At 42.3% G+C, this 18,016-nt stretch overlaps 1 protein-coding gene across 6 annotated transcripts in view; it reads left to right on the top strand.

Annotated features, from left to right (window-relative positions):
- The first annotated feature begins 672 nt into the window (after positions 1-672).
- Positions 673-18,016, top strand: part of ICA1 (islet cell autoantigen 1) — a 112,157-nt gene continuing 94,813 nt past the window's right edge. For 2 of the 6 annotated variants that reach the window (XM_028156483.2, XM_054726501.1), the window contains exon 1: positions 673-767. The gene's annotated coding sequence lies outside the window, so the exon portion shown is untranslated. Of the gene's footprint in view, positions 768-1,044; positions 1,109-18,016 lie in introns of those variants that run through there. The other 4 variants (XM_028156491.2, XM_028156503.2, XM_008148749.3 and 1 more) reach the window with 3 other exon arrangements.

The following is an 18,016-nucleotide window of genomic DNA, read 5'->3' on the forward strand; positions in this document are numbered from 1 at the left end:
AAATGTAAAGTACATAGCATGTGCCTGGCATGAACAGCCTCTTCATGTTAGCAATGGATTTTGGATTTGTTTGCATCTTTATTCAGTAACCATCTTTCATTCCATCCTGTTAAATTGCTTAATTCAATGACTATTCAATAAACTTTTTAACAAATAAACATAACATAACCAGGCACATTGAGACTGCTTTTCAGCATAGATAATTTTGGGAAGTACCTATTCCAGCACTTTTTCTTCAGGTGATCCCTGCAGGGTACTCTAAAAACAGGGTTTGGTTCTTTCCTGATGACAAAGGATAAGTCAGGATGAAATTACTATCAGCATCAATAACAAGTATAAGAGCTATGTGGCTAAATGGGAATGAAAACATGATATACATATGCATACATACAGTTTTTTTTTCTCACACAGCCTTTTTCCTTTAAGCCCAAACTTGGCTCACAGGTACAGGCCTCTGTAACGTGTCTTGGCATTGAAGTCACGAAGTCTCCTGTCCCCTAAAGCCACAGAAATCTATAGTGGAAGCAAGGAGCAAGCCCTACACTGGACACAGTGGGAACCCTTCGCCCAGGCTCCCACCTGTCGCCCAGATCATTGTGACGCAAATGCTATGGACACGTGGAACACCTGCGGGAGAGCAGGGGCGGGGTCACCGCGGGCAGCAGAAACCAGCGGGGGATACCCCAGGAGATGGTGGTCGAGGTCAGACCCCAGGGACTAGAGAGAGGGAGACTCACTCCCCAGATCCCGGACCCGCCCCAAACTAGGTGAGGCCAGGGCCCCCTCCTTCATCCGGATCCCGGGGTCCCGCTGGGAGGGCTAGCCCACCGGGCCTCTCAGAAGGGGAGAGATTGGGAGGGGGGGGCGGTGGCGGTGCCCCATCCCGGCGCGCGCACCCCCCGGCCGCTGCGCTGCGCTGAGCTGAGCTGCGCCGCGGCGCCGGGGCTCCGTGGGTTGCCATTCCGGCTGGCGGCCGCCACCGCAGGAAGGGCCGGCTCCCTCCTCCCCCGCCCCTTCCCTCGCCTGCTGCTGACGCTGACGTCGGATGAGGGAGCCGGAGGGACGCTCCGTTCTCGGCCGGGAGGCTCCTGGGGGCCGGGGCACCGAGGTACCTGCCCTCCGGGGCCGGGGTTGGGGCGCGCCGGGCGGGCTGCGGGCTGCGGCGGGAGTCGGCCGGCCGCTGGGGCGGTCGGGGGCGCCCGCCTGGGACTGCCGGCGCTGCCCTGCGTGGGCGGCGGGTGACGGGCGAGTCGCCTTCTCCAGCCGCGGATCCGCTCGCGGGGACCGCTCAAGCCCCTTCCCCTCCCCCGCCGGCTCCCCGGGGCCTGGGAAGATCCGGCGGGTGCGCGCCCGGGGAGCGCGCGTCAGCCCCCGGGGAGCGGAGGGGAGCGGAGGGGAGCGTTCCGGGCTCCCGCCCCATCTCTCGCCCCAGCGCAGGCGGCACCCCCTCCCGCGCCGCCCACCCCACCCGCTCCGTGCCTCGCCTCCCAGCCGCTGCGGCCCCGGGGATCTCCAGGTCCTCGCCTCCCCGGGGCTGACTTGGTGACGAGTTCACCTGCCGCGGCGCCTGGCGTGTGCCGTGTCTCTTCACCCCAGTACCCATCTTTGGCGGAGGTGGCAGGGAGCAGCTGGGTACCGCTTGGTGACCACTGGTGCCGGGAGGTCTGAGCTTGGCGCCCTGCAAACGAGGTGGTCGCCAGCCTCGGACCCGACTGGAACCAGAGACGCTAAGCGAGCCGGGTCCCTGCCCACCCTGGCGCGCCCGTTTCCTTTGGGTGCTGCTGACTCCTCCTTTCCTGACCCGGGGCTATGGCAGCTCTCCTGTTTCCTCCAGAAGCGAACATATCCTGTTATTATGGGCCTCAACCCAGAACGACTCCCCGCGAATCGTTCCCACTGTGTACTTGGAGTGCTCCCTAGGCCCCGCAGCTTTTCTCTGGGGTCTTCAAAGCACTGCGCCCTTTGGCAGGTGAAAGGTATTCGCTGCCCGGCTGGGGGGAGAGTCCTCGTTTAGGAAGAGAACCGGGCTGTGTAGGTAGCATAAGAAATCAGAATGAGAGAGGCGCTGGGTGGCAGCCTTAGTCACTGAGCTCTGGTAACTTTATAGAAACGATCAGGGCCTGGAAAACCGAGCCGCAGCTGGTTTGAGAACGGTATTGGTGTAGGAAGCCCGGCACAGGAGAAGGCATTAGCCATGAAGGCCCTATATATTATGACTCATTGCAAACATGTTCGTGTCCAAACATTTCAGTCAAGTCTGTCAGAAAAAATCTCAAATTGGTTTCCGTTGACTTTCAGTTTTAGATGACCTGAGATCTGGACTGTTCCCCGGGGGTTGGGAAGTGAAATAGGAAAACGCTTTATTGGTCTGAAATTAATGCTCCAGACTCAGTTTCTTACCTGTGATTGAAAATACACACACATCCTAATTATGCTTTTAAACCAGCTTCTCTTTAGGTTTCAGTTTTTATTTTTGAAACATCATGTATAGTATATACCATAGAGGCGAACTCAGTTTAGAATCCTTAATAGTTCAAATACCACTGGTTTTTAGACCATCATATACATATATATTTAATTGCAAGAGATGTGGCTTTCTAAATGTATCTTTTTTTGCATTATATAGATAAATATTTGTATTATGTGTAGTAAAGTTAAAAGATCTTTGGAAAATGACAGTTAAGCTATTGAGTACAAATTATAACAGTGAAAAAACCTGAGGTTAAAAAAAACTGACTGCAGATACTTCACCCATGGGTCACTAAATGCTAAAGACACTGAATGGTAAATGCCTGGGCAATTTACTTCATCTCTGTCTTCCCCCATTTGGTACACTTGAGTATCTAACTGCTTTCTCTGAGCATCTTTATGTTTCTCTGAGCATTTCTCTCTCCACGTCAACCATGTGAAAAATACAGAAAATTTTGTTACCTGCAAGAAAACTTTTTGACTAAACAGTACATTTTTTTCAGGTATAGGCAGTTTTATCAGAAGCAGGGAGGTGTGGCCACTGTGCAATGACATGGCAGCGACAACCTGTGTTGACAGGAACTTGAAGGTTACAGAAACCTCATACAGGAGAAGGTGGGGACGTTAGTAGGCCCAGGTGGATCAGAGAGAATTTTTGCTCTTTACTAGTTGAGCTTCACAGCTAGAAGCCTGAAGGGAGGTGGCAACATTTACATCAGTGCACTGGTCACTAGTGCACTTTTTACTCCATCTGCATTGTCAGATTTATGGGAACCATGGACGGGTTTGCTGTCTGCATGTTTTTGTTCATTAGATAACAGAGGTTACCAATTAATTAGCCTTATTCCCATCCCCACTCCCATCCCCACTCCCGTCTAGAATCTGCCTCAACAGAGCTTTAAATGCAGACTGCTACAGGGAAAACTTTTCTCCCCAATTCCCCCCACCCCCAAGCTGTCACATTTTATACCACAATCATATCTAGCATCATGGAGGATGTGCAGAGGGCACACCGGCTTTGGATCCTAATGGAGCAGGATTGGTACCCCAACCATAAAAATAACTAGCCACGTGACCTTGAGCAAGTTACCTAAGCTCTCTACATCATTTCCCTATCTATAGAGCAAGAATTATCCACCTTGTGGTATTGTGGTGGGGAGTAGAGATAATATATGTTGGCCTTTAACCAATAGCCAGGTATTTCTCTAGAAAATGGGTTTATTCAGGAACAACAAAGAATTGCAATTCAGGGCATGAGGTCTAATGGAAAACCACTCCTAAGTCCAGAGAAACAAAGGTGAGGAATACTCTTTTATAGACTTGGGAGGAACTGTTGTAAATGAAGAGTCCATTGGAAGAAATTGAAAGTTTGAAGGATAGTGACTTTTAATTGACTTATGGCAGGCTCACATTGGCTGAGCTGCTATTGGGTGAGGAAGACTCTTCTTTCTCCTGCTGAGGTAGTAAAATAGTATCACTTCCTGTCAGAAGTTATGTCTCCTGTTGGGGTCAGTAGTGTTGTTGAATGACATCTGTGTGTGTTCTCTAAATGAGGTTTCTGTTTATTAATTTTTCATATTTATAGAAAACTAGTGGCCCAATGCACAAATGAAGATTTGTGCAAGAATGGGCCTTCATTCCCCTGGCTGCCAGCACCGCCTTCGCTCTGGCGGGAGCAACCTTTCTGCCTTCCCATGCTGCCCAGAGGCCAGGAGCAGCTGGTGCGGACCACCTGCATTGTCGCCATGGTGATGACCAAGCCATCCCGCCCCATTCTGGCCGCTAGGTGCCTGTGTATGCAAATTAACCCACCATCTTTGTTGGGTTAATTTGCATACTCCTGATTGGTGGGTGTTGTGAAGGTATGGTCAATTAGCATGTTACTCTTTTATTAGGAAGATGCTTTGCACAGTAAATAGGACTCAAGTAGTAGCAATGAATTATTTTTTCACATACAAAACATATGTGCTGTCTGTATCTGAAAAGGATGCTACTACTTTTCCCTTGGCAAGAGGGAAGCTATTCAGTTTGGTTGTCAGTAGTTCAGGTGATTTTTGCACTGATACTGAGAGTTTGGGCTTTCTGGAATACTTCTGAAGTTGGGAGTACAATCTGAAACAAAGCAATGCTAATTTATTCCAGTGCGGATAGATCTTCCAAACCCCTGCCTCTCAGATGTGATTCATAGTTCAGCAACACTGGCTTCCCCTTGGAGCTTGTTGGAGGTGCAGAATCTCAAATTGCCCACCAGGCTCACTGAATTTGAATCTGCATTTTAACAAGATTCCCCAAGTGAGTCACATGTACCAGTACATTAAAGTTTGAGAAGCATTGTTGTAACATGGCATTTATAAATCTTTCAGTCCAATAGAATCATTTGGAGCTTGTTAAATGTGGATTCCCAGGTGGCTTCTCCCACCTCTTCCTGTTCGCACCTCAGGTGGCTTTGATGTCCAGGGTCCTTCCACACTCTTTGAGAAACAGTACACCAAGCTCTTTAATCTAACATAGGGCTCTAAAATGGGCCAAGGCCCTCTTTTTTTAGAAAGTTGCATAGTCAGCCCCCTTTTATGTAAGTAGGTATTATAATCCCTATTTACCTGGTAAAAAATTAAGCCAACGTGCATAAAATGCCCTGGATAATGCATATGGTAGAAGCACCTTGAACCTCTACGAATCCTAGTTGACAATGCTTTCACTACTTCAGCATCCAAGTACATGCACTCTATGTGTGTGTGAGTAATTTTAAATATTAATGACTCTCTCCAGGACAGAAATGACTATACATGATAGGGCATTTAATACATGCCTTTAGCACAAAACCTTCCTTCTAGGCGACTATAGACAAGTTACGTAGGATAACTGATTTTGAACTTCACTCAGAAAATGAGGATTATGTCTACTCGGCAGTGTTGTCAGGATAAGCATTATGTGCACGATGCAGTCATCTAAATGTCTGAGAAGTGTTAGCTCCTCAACTAATGGTAACTATGTGTCCCAGGGTAAGCCTAGTGAGAGAATGAGTTCATGGAAAACTGGGAAAACGGCATTGCTCCGGATGAGAAATCTCTCTTGCTAAGTCAGATGACATCATTCACCAGGCCTTTGGCCAAATCAGAGGAGCAGGGTCACCACTCAGATTTCAGCAAGCATTTGTTGTGTCCATGCCATGTGCCATGCACGGGATTGGTACTGGGAATCCCAAGACAAGACCCAGACCCTACCCTGCTCCAGAGGATCCTAGAGCCTAATAATGGAGAAGGCAGCTGATAGTTACATTTCAACAAAAACAGAGAGGGGTGAAGCCCACGCCAGAGGCACCCCTCCCAGGTTGGGGGGAGAGCAGAGAAAACCTGAGAAGGTTCATGGAAGAGGGGACCCTCGAGCTGAGTTTTAAAGGACCAATAGGAATTTGGCAGGTGAAAAGGGTTGGGAATGGAGAGAAAGACTTCCCAACACAGTATGCAGGGGTACAAAGGGAGAGAATACAGGTGGGAGAATACTGGCAAAGAGTCCTCATGCCTGGAGTCCAGTGTGCGTGTGTAAATCTTATTAGCTGAGTGACCTTGGGCAAGTGCAAATCATCTGTGATTTGAGAGGATTAAATATATTAATCAGGGTAAGCAAAGGAGTGATTTCACTTACATGCTGAATAGTCCTGGTGGTGGTAGAGTTCCTAATGGAAAATAGGGGACTGATATTGTCATTAGAATTAGAGAAATTGAAGAGGCCAATTTTAGAATGCATTCAACAGAAAATAGATAAAATTAATGTATTTGAAAATGATTGAAAAAGACAACTGAATGCAGCACAATACTGTGGGTTGGGAGACAACGAGGTATATGTGTTCAGTGAAGGCCCACTGATTATGTAGCTAATGGTATATTGCTAACCCCAAGAGTCTAGACTGAATGTGGAAATGTTCTCTCATGCTAGGTGGTGAGAGCATTTGTACAAGGAGGGACTGTAGAAGTATTGCAGCTACTTTCCCAGAGCGAGCATTAAAAATCTCTTCCATTACTTACTATCATCCCTCACACCCACTTCTCTGTTCCCAGAATAGGGCTTGGACACTAATGTAGGAAACCTGAAGGTACTTAGGGGAAATCCAGCCTTCTCTGTGTGTTTCTGGGGAGCACATCCTTAGCCAGAGACCAAGGAGCTCACTGGGGTAAATGGTCCCCCCTCTCCCTATTGGTTGGAACCCTGATAGCCACCAGGAGTCCATCAGCCAGGATTTGCTGTTCATGAGCACCCTGGTGGTAATGGATGTGGGACTAACGCAGGGCCTGAGCCTGTGATTAGGAGAGATTGTTTGCATAGAAACAGAGTCCATTATCCATCTCTTTCCTCCAGGAGTAGAAAGGAGTGGTTTAAAAAAAGGAGCGCAGGTGCCAAAAGCAGATCTGAATTTGCTAGTTGTTGACTTTGGGCGAACTACTTCACCTTTCTAAGCTTTTCTTTTCCTTTTAAAAAAAAATTTACTTTTCAATTACAGTTTACATTCAATATTATTTTGTATTAATTTCAGGTGTAGCGCACAGTGGTTAGGCGATCATATACTTTGAAAAGTGTTCCCCCGATATTTCAGGCACCCACCTGGGACTGCACATAGTTGTTATGAGGTTATTGACTATTTACTGTGGTGTGCTTTACATCCCCATGACTGTTTGTGACCACCAATTTGTAGTTCTTAAACCCTTCACATTTTTACCCTTTTTTTCCTCCTCAATTGCAAAAGGGGGTGGTATCCCCTTCGTGGTGGCGGTGTGGGGATGAGATAATGGGGTTAAGTGCTTCACACATATGAAGTGCTCTGTAAATGGTAGTGCATAATTATCGCCTTCGTCCATCACATATTTACTAAGGCCTGCTGTTTCAGGTACTTTGCTTGGTGGAAGGAGGCAAAGATGAACCAGTTAGGGTCCCTGCCTTCATGGGTCTTACAGTCTAGTGCAGGAGATGCGATTGTAATTAGCTCATTGCAGAAGAGTAATGGGAGTGTAGGGTACCACCAGCATGGAGTAGTTAATTCTCGGTGATGAAGACAGGGTGGCCGGGCGGGTGTTGGGTTGGGGAAGGCTTCATGGAGGAGGTGACATTTGTGGAGAGTCTAGCAGTAAGGTATAAATTGGCCAACTGGATAAATGGGGTGAAGGCATTTCAGGTGGAAGGAAGCTTTGCAAGTGGCATAGTGTATTCAGGAAAGCTCCAGCATTCTGAAATGACCAGAGGAGTAGTTCTGTGGATGGGATATAGTGAACTTTTTTGGAAAGTGGGCCAGAATGTGAAGGGGCTTGGGTTTTTGCCAAGAAGTTTAGAATTTTTTTCTGGTAGGAGGGTGGTATAATTTGACTTGCAAATTATAATAGTTCAGACGGTAGTATAAAAGATGGGAATGGGCAGATACAGGGATAGTGTGGCCTCTGAAGGCCTAGACTTAAGTCCTGGATGTGAATATAGAAAGGAGAAGATGTAATTAACAGCTTTTTAAGAGGTAGAATGGAGAGAACTTGGAGACGGGCTACAAAAGATAAGAGAGAAGTTAAGTTTTCAGTTTGGGCCACTCAGTGGAGTTCATGCTGGTAATTAACATAGGGACCATAAGAAGATCACTTTAGGGGTAGAACTAGAGGGAGATAGGTTTAGTTTTAGATGTGCTGACTTTGAAGTACCTATAGGATATCCAGGTGAAGATTGCCATAGGACAGTGGTCGGCAAACTCATTAGTCAACAGAGCCAAATATCAACAGTACAACGATTGAAATTTCTTTTGAGAGCCAAATTTTTTAAACTTAAACTTCTTCTAACGCCACTTCTTCAAAATAGACTTGCCCAGGCCGTGGTATTTTGTGGAAGAGCCACATTCAAGGGGCCAAAGAGCCGCATGTGGCTCGCGAGCCACAGTTTGCTGACCACTGCCATAGGGGATAGAAACTTAAACACTTCTCCAGAGCATCAGACCCACCTTTCCATCTCCCTATTGTAATATCTGGAGAGGTGTTTAATCCTGGAAGTCATGGCATACAGCTGTTGGTTGAAGCCACGGAACAAATCACCTAGAGAGAGCAAGTAAAGTGTAGTGGAAGATAACCAAGATTGGGACCTTATCAATTTCTGATATTTGAGACGTGAGTATAGAGGAAGAGGAACTAACAAAGAAAATAGAAAATATAGCAAAAGTATAGATAGTATTTCTTGAGAAATCAAGGAGGGGGGCTTAGTCGAAGGTCAAGTGAAATGAGCACCTAATTTGGGCTCGTGGTGAGAAACTCTCTCTGGTATGGTGGGCTTAGAACTCTGCAAAGTGAAGGAAGAAGATGGTAACTGGAGGAAGTAAGAGGTTGAAGAATATGGATTGAGGGCAGAAAGAGAGGTTGATTAACTTGAAAGAGAAGGGATAATAGATGGATTAAGGTGGGAAGGGGCAAGGGGGTGAAATCCATCCCTTCAGTCGGGAAAGAAGTGAACAGCAGCAGTTATAGTCATGGTGCTAGAAAGTTCCAAAGAAGTTAGCAGTGGTACATGAGGAGTGGAAGCTGTGGGAGAAGGTGCCAGTGCAATGCCCAGGGCCAGAATTCCCTGCAGCTCATGAGGAGGGAGCCTGGTCATCAGCACCTTGGGGAGTTATCTTCCCCCTGCTGCTCCCTGAAGGCCAGGGGTTGAGTGTCCTTGCAGCTAATGCTCATTCCTCATTGTTGCCATAGGCAGCATGGGCATCATTGTGAAATGAGTAAACTTTGCATTGGTGCCAGACCACGCCCCCTTCCTGCTTCCTGCTCTCTCTGCACTCCTGACCTGGAGCTCTGCGCCTTTTAGATCCTCTGGACTTATTCTCCATGCCTCACCAGGTATATACCCGGTGGATGGCCCTGTCTTTCTTGATCCTCATAAAATAACCATCTTCTGCCTATTCACTCCAGGCATTGCTGCTATTTAATCCTACAAGGTTCTTGCCTAAGAAAGTAGAGAGAACCTGGAAAAGGGATCTTTTATGAGTTCTCACATAACACCAACTGATGACCCGGTATAGATAGGTGTAGGTGGCTCTCTCAGCCGGGGTGCATGAAAACACAGTGCTTTCTCTTGACAGTGCTCTCTTGCCGGCTGCTTTCCTTTGCTGCTGACTGTTATTTTAAGGTCCTCTTTTTGCTCTCCCTCCCCTGTCTGGATTGCCCTCATACCTTGCTCTTAAGTCAGCCAAAGCTCAAACATGATTTAGTGACCACAGCTTTACCAAGGCAAGTCCTTGAATCCATGCCATTTCCAGAGCAAGGAGCCCTGGTGGTTTGTTTGCAGGACCTGTGTACAGCGTAGACATTTGATAAAGCACACGTTGGTGTCTGTGTTCTCCAGTAATTTAATACGGGTGAAAAAGGCGTCCTCGGTGCCTTGGGAAATTTTCTTCAGTCCTGGGTCTCAAGTCCCTCTTCTATGAAAACAGGAGATTAGATTAAATGATCTGTAAATTCTCTCCAAGCATTGAGTGATCCTGTGGAGGCATAACAGTTATTTGATCATTTCTTTAAGATGCGTTTTTATGAATTTAACTTTAAAGAAAAAGAACCTTGTAAAAAATCAAGTAAAGGAAAAAGAACGTTGTAAACAAGCGTCTCTATAATTATCCTGATTGATGACATTATGCTAATGTGTAATTTCATGGAGTTGTGGTCACTGTATTCACACAATTTCCCCCCCATCATGTCTGTAATATTGGTAACTATTCATTTATTTCTATATATTTGCATATAAAATACATGCAATATAATGTATGTATATATTTTGTATTTGTAGGTATATGTATATATTTTTATTGAATTTATTGGGGTGACATTGGTGAATAAAATTATATTGGTTTCAATTCTATAATATATCTTATCTATATATTGGATTGTGTGTTCATTACCGTAAGTGAAGACTCTTCTACCACCATTTATCCTCCCTATATCCCCCAACTACCTCCCCTACACCTCTTTCCCATACTGTTGTCTATCTTTGAGTTTTTTGTTTTAGTTTTTGTGCTTGATCCCTTCACCTTTTTCACCAAACCCCAAACCCTTGCCCCTCTAACAGCTGTCAATCTGTTCTTTATATCTATGAGTCTGTTTCTATTTTGTTTGTTAATTTATTTTGTTAATTAGATTCCACGTATAAGTGAAATCATATGGTATTTGTCTTTCTCTGACTGGCTTATTTCACTTAGCATAGTTGCTCTCCATGTCCATCCATGCTATCCCAAAAGGTTAGATTTTCTTTGTGTAAATGTACCACAACTTTTTATCCACTTTTCCACTGATGGGCACTTAAGCTGCTTCCAAATCTTGGTTATTCTAAATAATGCAATGAACATAGTGTGCATACATTCTTTTGAATTAATGTTTAGGGTTTCTTTGGATATATTCCCAGAAGTAGAATCACTGGGTCATAAAGCAGTTCCATTTTTAAATTTTTGAGGTACCTCCATACTGCATTCCACAGTAGCTACACCCATCTGCATTCCTACCAACAGTGCATGAGGGTTCCCTTTTCTCCACATCCTCAGAGCTTTGTTGTTTATTGATTTTATTGATCATAGCCATTCTGACTGGTATGATGTGCTATCTCATTGTGGTTTTAATTTGCATTTCTCTGATGATTAGTGATATTGTGCATCTTTTTTTTATGTCTATCGACCATCTGTATGTCCTCTTTGGAGAAGTGTCTATTCAGGTCCCTTGCCTATTTTTTAATTGGATTGTTTGCTTTTTTGATGTTGAGTTTTATAAATTCTCTATAAATTTTGGATATTAAACCATCAGATATATCATTTATGAATATGTTCTCTCATTCAGTGGGTTCCCTTTTCATTTTGTTGATGGTTTCCTTTGCTGTGCAAAAAATCTTTAGTTTAATGTAGTCCCATTTGTTTATTTTTTCCTTTGTCTCCCTCTCCTGAGGAGATAATATCAGAAAAAATATTTCTACGAGATATGTCTGAGATTTAACTGCCTATGTTAATATTTAAGTCTTTAATCCATCTTGACTTTATTCTTGTGCAAGGTGTGAGACAGTGGTCTAGTTTCTTTTCTTTTCTTTTTTTTTTTTTGCATGTATATATCCAATTTTCCCAGCACCATTTATTGAATAGACTATCTTTACTGCATTGTATGTTCTTGAAGTTGATTGAGACATTTGTCTGAGTAGGATATTCCTTGATTTGTCAACTTTTGAAGTTAAACTTTTAGAGAAAAAGCCACCATATGTACTAGAGATTAAAATCCATATGCTAAATTCTGATGGACATTTGAAAGTTATGTAAACCAACCTAAATACAATTAAAAGTTAATATAATTTACACAGCAAGGTTTTAAAGTTTTTTATTTCATTGTTTAAAGTATTATAAATAGTAGTACATATGTCTCCGTTTCTTCCCCATTGACCAAGTTTTGTTTTTTTTGTTTTTTAAATAATCTTTTCTTTAGCAAAAATTTAGCCTTTTTGTTCTTTTTGTATTTCCAGTCTTCTAATCCATTTAATGTCATTGTTCTTGTAAATGTCTTGGAGATTTCTTGTTTTCACATGCCGGCTTCTTTGATATTGTTGCCAAGATTTTTGTTGTACCACAAAATTAACACTTGAACACCCTTTGCAAGCAGGGCTTTAAATAGGAGAAAGAAGGGCAAGCAAAATGTAGACTGTGCCCTTTTGAGCCATCTGAGTTGTATGTGGTTTATTTTGTTTTTAATTTGTTTGTGGACACATAATATTTTTAACTAATGTTAATGTTAAGGAGGAAAACCTTTTAGAGGCTACCTTGGCTATTTTGTTTTAGCTTCTTAGAATATTAGATGTCATGTTTGATATTTTCCTTTGAGAAACATCCCTTAGGATAGAGGCCGAGACTCCTCTGAACTTGATCTTTAACCTGGTCTTGGATGCATTTGCTCTATTTTTGGAATCCCAATCTCTTCATCTTTAGAAAAAGATGTGTTCATCATCTCTAAACTTTCTCTTATATATACATGTCTCTACAAGTAATTAAAAAGTAGCATTGTAGTTTTTGTGACTGAGGGCATTCTAGATGTCAGCTAGCCTACTCTATTCTGTTACAGATAAGCGAAGGCCAGATGGGTGGAGTGCCTTGGAGGAGGCAGAAGTTTGTGGCATGGCCATGGGTTTACTGGCTTTTATTTCACATTGAGCAGCATATAGGGAGACAAGTTAAATTGGTATTAAAAATATTTACTTTGGGGATATGATTTTAATAGATTTAGGGCATCATTAAGCTGAATTAATGCCAATATAATACCTGAGCTGTTTCAAAATGTAAATGAAATGATCCTTTAAAATTCAGATTTTAACAGTGACTTACATGTGTAGGGTCTAAATAAAAACTCATGCATCTTTTAGCTGCCTTGAATAAGGTTAGAATTCTGTTTTCTTCTTGTAAGATTTGCTGACTCATAGAATTAAAGTATGATTCACAAAATTAAAGCATGATCATGCTTCACTTTTGCTTGTGAATTTATGAAATGTCAAAAAATAACTGTAGAAGACAAAACTCAATGAGAAACAGAATCCCTTTAAAGTTATATGGAATACTCAAGTAATCATAGCCTTAACAAAATCTGAAGGGAAAGGCTATGTGATATTTGAGAGATGGGAAAAACATAAAAGCTAGTTAAAATTACATAACTTTAACAGGTAGCTTTTGAAAGGATGGAAGATAATTTAACTTCCCATCTTCCATAGGGATCTCTTTTTTTCAAATGTGTGAACAATCTGATGAATCAATATATATATATATAAAAAAAAAGTATAGCTGATTATACCTGGAGGGTTGTTTCTACTGAAACTGTTTTAACATTTATACTTGAACACACTTATGGGAAATTTTAAAAAAACTCATTGTTGACATAAGGGAAAGTAACTAGATATAAATTTCAGCAGAAAAATGAAAAGAAACATTCAAACATTATTTTAAAACTCGGTAGCTAGAACCGCTGACAGATTTGTATTTCCTCTGTTTGTTGGGCAAGCCATCAGCAGCCTGCATGGAAGCTCTGCTCGAAGTTGGCTGGTTTTGTTCTCTCAGACCCCTTGTGATCTCTCCTGACCACAGGGCCCCTTCTGAAAAGGAAGGGGCTTCATTTGATTGTGTCTCAATTTCCTCTAGGCTCTACATTATGTAACTTGCAAAATCCGAGGTTGCACCAGAGAAATAAACCCAATTACAAAACAAAATACTAAAAACTGGCAACATTTCTAGATGAAGTTAACCTCTGAAATAACAAGAATATGGAACTAGCAGGAAAATATATAAGTTAGTATCATGCAATTGGAAGCTAAGTCTAAGAGACATGCCACAGATTTCCAACATTTGTTATGGATAGTCAAAGATGAACTCTCTAGACAGGGCATAGAAGGTGTTCACTATATGTGAAATAAACAGCGTTGAGCGTCTACCCCTCCCTGGCTACAAGATATATTTAAATGCTGCAAGTGACAACACAGATTGGCCCCTATGTCTCCCCAGTCACATCATCTTTTTTAAAGTTATGGTAATGCACATCTGCTTGTGGTTGGTTGTATGCATACACCATGCAGTTTTACTGTGGAAGAATTTGTTCATTGCTTTCTCTCTGCCTGGAATAATACCACCCCCCACCACTCACATATGTGCATGTATCCTTAACCTTCACATGGCCAGCCACTGCTGATTCTTAGAAACTCAGCCCCAAAGCCATGTAGGAAGCCAGCTCTGTGCCTTTTCCTCTCTCTTCCTCTAACCCTGAGCGTCTTCCTTGTCATGGCACCCATTGTGTATCAGGTAACACTTGGCATTTCCTGACTTCAGATTCTCCCTTTCGGTTATACACAAATGGCCCCAAAAGTTAGTGGTGTGTAGTGATGTATAATTTTACTGAGGATTAATTTTAAGCAATTTTTCTGTATTTCATCAAATATAAAAAAAACAACAACACATTCATTGCTCATGGGATCTTTTACCATTTTATGTTCCACAAAGAAAAAAAAATGACAGCCAAACAGTTGACCAGATATCAATTGTAGGACACATCCTAGGTTCAGGGATGTTGAAATGTGAACAGATTGGCATCTTATTCAGTGATGTGTGGTGCCATGAAGCTGGTGTTTGGGAGTGAGTAATTTTACTATGAGATGATTCAAATATACCACTTCATACCAATAATACTGTAAGACTCTGTTCTGTTCTCTTAAAAAGTATGTTTCCTGTGGGGATTGGGGGGGAATAGTCCACTTCCCGAAGAAACCTGGAGGCTAGTGTGCACAACAGAACTGAAGAGCTCTAAGATGGTGACAATTTTTAGTTAGAAAATAGCAATTTTGAATAAATCGGAGAGGAAAATGACAAATTTGGCAGTGGCTCAGATCTGCAATTCAAGAGACTCCACCTTATGTTCAGTATAGATACAAGAAAAAGGGATTCTGGACTCAGTTTCAGCTAGTACTCCAGCTAACAGAAAAACTGCTCACTGATGGAAGAGAAACTCTACTGCTAATGTTGGAAAGGCAATTAATTTAAACATGAAACTACACAAGAAATAGGACACAGGAAGTGTGGTTTCAGAAATACTGAAATATTTCTGTGGGGTTAGAGTAGTGATATGGTGAAATGTAGCTACTGATCTTACCTTTACTATGAGTGAGGGTTGGCTGAAGAATTTTAGATTCTTTGCATAACCCAAAAATAATCAGAGGCGCCATTAGCTAACTCCATAAGTGGGCCAGAACAAATGTTCAGTGCTGCTGAAGGCAGCCTATATGGAATGAAAATACTTTCCCAGGTTCTATCTCCAAGGAAGAAAATTCAGTATCGGAGTTGAAGGCAGCCAAGGACAGACTAACTTCTCTTCCTTGCAGCAATGCATCAAACTTTTTAAAAGCAGGCTTGTTTTAGCATTCTGTGAACCTAGCAGACTTGGAAAAATATTTTGGGGTTATTTAGAAAAAACTTTTGCTTATGTATTGACCTCTACTGTGTTCAAAATAGCTTTACAGTGGTTATAGGAAATAAAATCAAGTGGGACAGTTATAGCCTGTCCACATAGGTGGATAAAATGATCACCAATAAATCAATAAACAGTAAGTGTTGGCAAGGATGTGGAGGAAAGGAAACCCTCATGCCCTGTTGGTAGGATTGCAAATTGGTGCAGCCCCTATGGAAAACAGTATGGAGGTACCTCAAAAATTAGAAACAGAACCAGCATATGACCCAGCAATCTCACTGTGGGTACTTATCCCCCCAAAACCCCAAAACTAATTTGAAAAGATGCATATTCATTGCAGCATTATTTACAATATCCAAAATATGGAATCAACTTAGGTGTCCACTGATGGACAATTGAATAAAGAATAGGTGGTACATATCTACAATGGAATATTACTTAGTCATAAAAAATAATGAAATCTTACCATTTGGGCAGCATGGATAGACCTAGAGGGTATTATGCTAAGTGAAATAAGTCAGACAGAGAATGACAAATACCATATGATTTCACTTTATATGTACAACCTAAAAAATAAACAAACAAACAAAAAAACAAAAATAAGCTCATAGATATAGAGAAGAGACTGATAGTTGTGAGGTGGGGTGGGGGTTGGCGGGCTGGGTGAAAAAGATGAAGGGATTAATATGTGCAAATGGGTGATTACAAAAATAGTCACAAGAATGTAAAGTACAGCATCAAGAGTATAATCAATAATACTGTATTAAGTACTTATGGTGTCCAGGGGGTATTGGACTTATTTATCAGGGGCATCATTATGTAAATTATATCAATGTTTAACTTATATGCTGTGAGAAAAAAAACAAACATCACAAGCATGCAAGAAAAGCAAAGAGGAAAAGTGAGCATAATTATTGCACAGAACCCCAGTACAAAATCTGAACAGACTGTTCCTCTTCCCTGTTCTCCCAGTTCTCCCCACAGGGCAAGCTGGGCTCTCAGTCACATGGATGTGGCCCAGAACAGCTGTGGTTTTAATGCCTGGCCTTGCAGCAGGAGGTCAAAGGATTGCATCCCCATCAAGGTGCAGCCTGGAAAAGTGTTAAGAGAATTAGGTCGGGGGTCATAGTGTCACCCAAGTAGGAGGTGTTGACCTCAAGAGCGACCCCCTCTGAGCAGGGAGACATCTTTCCCTTTTATTTCTTGTCTTAGCCTGCTCCTCACTCACTCACCCACCCCACCCACCCTCAAAGTTGTTACATCAAAATTAGGAACTTGATTTTCATTGATCTGTTAACGCTTGGACACCTACTTCTTTGAGTGGGTCTTAATTATTACTGACTCTTCTGCCACTCATGTGGGTAAGTCATGCTGAATTTAACAATACTGGTGCCTTTGTTTTTTCTGACATGGCACTCACAGTCCATAAGCAACTTGAAACTTGCTCCTCTTGGCTTATCACCCAAGGAAAGGTGGCCACAAGCAGAACGTTGGAAAGCGCCATTAGAAAGATAGAGACATGACCCCATTCATTCTGGGCTTCTTCTGTAAGGGCCTCCTGGCAGAAGTGAAGCAATAGCTTCCTTTGCAGAATCCTGAACTGAAGTATTAGCTAATCATAGACTTTATTGTACTTGAAAGGGGAAATGATATTTTTTACAGCAGAATTTACAAATTTACAGATTCAAGAAGATCTGTTTATGGGCCCCTTGCAAATGTCAAGAGTCTGGTGAGGCTGGAAATTATGTTTATATGCCTGTTTTTCCTGTGCAGTCTGCACTGTCCAAAACAGTAGCCACTCAGTACTGTAATCATGTAAAGTGGCTAGGCTCAATGGCTTTGTATTGTAAGTGTAAAACACACACCTGATTTCAGACTTGTTATAAAAACTCAAGTGCAAAATATATCATTAGTAGTTTTTTATTGATTACATGTTGAAGTAATGTTTTAGAAATATTAGGTTAAATAAAGTATATTATATTTAACATGGCTATTAGTTCACTTAAAATTACATATGTAGCTCATATTTCTATTGTTCAGAGACGATCTAGACTGTTAAGTTCTCTGGCACATAATAATTAGATGCTTAATGTATGTTTGATAAACCAAACTGCTGAACTGGAAGGAATGAATGGGTGAGAATTGTAATGATTTTTTTAAAGTATTGATTTTGACACGATGGGTTTAGGAAGTGCTAGAGCAAAATGAGATGGTTTTGTCAGGAAATATGGAAATTGTTTATTAATTGTTCCTGGTGTATGGGGCTAGACATACATTAAAGGAGATGCAAGTTCTGGCTGCAGCTGCCTTGTCCTGAGACATTCAGATGTGTTCTGTTGATTTTGCCACCCATGACCCCTTTGCTCAAGTTGCATATAACCCAGCAGTTTATTTAAGAAAAATCAATTTCCAGAAAGAAATTTTCCTATGTACCTTTTAGTTGTGGTACTCAGACTTTAATGTGCTTATGAATCACTTGTAGCCCTAGCTGATTTGGCTTAGAGGGTAGACTTATCAGGGGCATCACTTATCAGCCTGCAGACTGAAGGGTTCTGGATTTGATTCTGGTCAAGAGCAGG

Source organism: Eptesicus fuscus, chromosome 14 (genome assembly GCF_027574615.1).
Source record: "Eptesicus fuscus isolate TK198812 chromosome 14, DD_ASM_mEF_20220401, whole genome shotgun sequence".
Classification (NCBI taxonomy): domain Eukaryota; kingdom Metazoa; phylum Chordata; class Mammalia; order Chiroptera; family Vespertilionidae; genus Eptesicus; species Eptesicus fuscus.